A 3,684-nucleotide genomic window follows, 5' to 3' on the forward strand; every position below is an offset into this window, starting at 1 on the left:
GCCTTGTGCGTGGATTTGGTAGACGGAAACTGAAAGAAGCCCGTCGTATATATGTATATATATAGATGTATGTGTGTGTTTGTCCCCCCAACATCGCTTGACAACCGATGCTGGTGTGTTTATGTCCCCGTAACTTAGCGGTTCGACAAAAGAGATCGATAGAATAAGTACTAGGCTTCTAAAGAATAAGTCCTGGGGTCGATTTGCTCGACTAAAAGTGCTCCAGCATGGCCACAGTCAAAAGACTGAAACAAGTAAAAGAGTAAAAGAGTAAGAGGTATATATATACCTACGTACATATTTATTTATGCAGAAAAACATGCTAAAGAAATATCAGAAACTGTGTAGAACATTAATGGACATGGAAAGAAAAATAGTGAAAATGGAAATGATGTACGCGTGAGATTATTCAAATCGATATAAAAGAAAAAAAATGTAAAACTTTCGAAGACTAAATATATAAAAAAAAATGCATTTCAAGATAGATAACTCTTTCTATACTAAACAAAATATTTCGATGAATATTTCGATATTTAGATAGTCAAAGAAAGAGTTATCTACCTTTTATTAAAAGTATGTCATATTGAATCAAATATAATTTCATGTCTCAGAACGTCCGTAAATTCCAGGCTTTACGCATATATTAAAAAAAAAACATTTGTTTACCGATGTTTAGGAAATTTTTGTTCTAGTGTTTTCAGACAAAGAAATATTCTTTTATGACGTCATGTAATTAGCGTTTTGTTAATTAATAAGATAAATATAATTTACTCAAAGCGAAAGATGTCGGAGCTCTATTCTTTCCAAATGTTTCTATTATGACGTAATAATAGTTACAATGTCTTCATAAAGTATTCAAATTTATTTTTCCTATCTTTTTTTTCATATTTTCAATGCTTTAGGAGACACCAGCTTTGGAATTATATAGATTTTTGTATCTCCTATATTAAAACCAAAACAGACAACAGCAACTCAGAAATGTTACCAAGCAGTATGGTAGACAAACATACTTTAGATATTCTACAAACAAACAACACAAAATCTTAATAAGAATGTCGGAAAATATCCGGGTGAGGATTTTTTTCCGAACGTGCATATACTGAAGCACACGTACGCACGCATGCACGCACACACACATTTTTATTCTTTCACTGCGTTCATTCGTTGAACTGTGCCCATGCTGACGATCCGTCTTCAAACGTTCTTAGTCGATCATAGAAACCTTAGTGCCATCAAATAATGGACTGACACACCGAAAGTTAAACTCACACTCATAAGCGATTTCTAGCTAAAGTCCTTCGTGAGGCTTGAAGTATCAGTTTTTATCTCATTTGGTTTTATTTTGTAATGGTCACAGCGGCGATGTATTTTTGCCTTATGGTTGCACCTTTGCTTTTTGTTTTTCCAGTCCCTATTCAGTCTTCTTTCAAATTCCAGGAAAACATCTTTTCCAGCTGGTTAACGACACAAAACCTGTGCCTAGTATATTGCGAGTAAGGGAGCGAATCACTCCCCTCCAGCGTTCGAGTCGTTCTTCACATCTTTTCTCTCTTTCTTCTTCTTCTTCTTCTTCTTCTTCTTCTTCTTCTTCTTCTTCGTCGTCGTCGTCGTCGTCGTCGTCATCATCATAATCATCTTTACTTTTTCTCAGGAATGTTGAAATGGACATTAATGAAATACAATAGATCCTTGACACACGCTTTCTAACATGTAAAGTCTACGGTTTCTACCATGTAAAATCAACTATTAAATCGTTTCTACTGCTCTCTCTCTCTCTCTCTCTCTCTCTCTCTCTCTCACACACACACACACACACACACACACACACACACATACACACACACACGCACACGTGAATGTGTGTGTGTGTGTGTGTGTGTGTGTGTGTGTGTGTGTGTGTGTGTGTGTGTGTGCGTGTGTGTAAGTCAGGAGGTATGAGAGGTGAATTTTTTTATTTAACCATTCTTTTTATTTAAGCTTCTTCATATGATAATAATAATTTCAGTGCATAATAAATTATGTTTACATGTCTGCACTAATACGCGTGCTCCGCTTCATACGATACAGTTGTACATTCACAAATCAATGTAGAAAAAGAAAGATAACTCATCGGATCACCAGAACCACCATGATGTTCTGGTAATTTGATGAACTAGCTTTCTTGGTTGATAAATTTGTTCAGTTGTTTCACGTATCTTTGAGTTTTTGAACACGCTGTTTAGCGTCAACCTAGTTATGAAATGTCCCTCTTGTATTGTATAACGGTACAGGCTCTTGTCCAATTTCTTATAATGCAGCAAACCTGATGGTTCCAGCTGGAATCTGAAATATTTTATTTCGAAAGTACTACAATACCTTCAAATTTTTAACAAGCACGTCTCGTAATTTTTTTTCTTAATAAAATATGATACCTCAAATTGTTGTTGTTGTTGTTATTATTACTAAACTTATAAAAACAGTAGAGAATCTAATGAAATGTTTGGTTGTATTTAGAATTTCCTTCTCAGTGTCTTGGGTTCAAATCCCGCCAGTCTTAACTTCCGTATTCACTTGCATTCCCCATGGAAATTCCACAGATGATTTTTGTAGTACACTATCAACCATAATCATTTCCATTGTCGGTAATAATGGCCTGTCGATTAAGCGATAGTTTTCTCTGCTTTTCTTTCCTCTATTCTTCTATTCTCTCAACTTCTCAGCACACCATTGGCACCGTTATTAATGGAATGTTTATCAGTGGACACAGAGTTTGCTTGGACCGGTTTCTTCGACATATCATCATCGTGACAATCACCAATGGAACTCACTTTAGAGAAACCAGAGTTTGATCGGGCTATATTTTCAGTCCAGACATTGTCAGTTCAGCAATCAAAGTTTTTGACACGAGCACAGTGATTGGTAGTGTTGATCAATTTAATATGATTGACCTTTGGCATACATTTATCAAGACAAAAACCAACTTTAAAAAAAAAACAGGTCAAGAAACGGTTAATGATTGTTCCATTGACGAAAAAGGCTGAAAACCAATTTTCATGAGGCAACAAGTAATATGAACGGCAAAGAAAGGATCCAATCGTATGGAGCGATTCTCCTAAAACGCTTTCCAGAATTTCCTGGCAAGCTTTCCGTTTTTGCTTTGTTGGCTGTCTGTTTGTTTTTGTTTTTGCTCATGTTGTTTTAACATCTTTCAAAGAAAATGGTAAGTTTATATATGTAACATAATACCATATTCAAGTCACTTGTAATTCCAGAACATGTAACAGAGAAGCATCTTGTAAGAGCATCGGTAGCTGTGTTACTGTTGTAAGGTATTAATCGAGTGTCATAGTTGTAGGATGATGATGTGAAGCTTCCAAAGAAAAATCTTATTCTTCGTTTTCCCTCCACTGTATGACTAAATAGGAATTTGTTCGCTTGTTGAAGTTTATATAACATTGAGTAGTTTACCTTTCTTAGCAGTATTTATAACAGTTAAACCTCCATTTCAATTGAAAAGAAATTTTGAAGCACCAGAACTGTAGGTTAAGAGAAGTTAGTTACAATATGTTGTGGAACTTCAGGTGAAATAAGCGAAAGAGAAATTAACTATTGAAGTTTTAAGTAGAACAACAACAAAAACCGAGATATCCTTTTATTTTTATATATATATACATACATACATACATATATATATATATATATATA

The sequence above is a fragment of the Octopus bimaculoides genome, chromosome 11 (genome assembly GCF_001194135.2).
Source record: "Octopus bimaculoides isolate UCB-OBI-ISO-001 chromosome 11, ASM119413v2, whole genome shotgun sequence".
NCBI classification, from domain to species: Eukaryota; Metazoa; Mollusca; class Cephalopoda; order Octopoda; family Octopodidae; genus Octopus; species Octopus bimaculoides.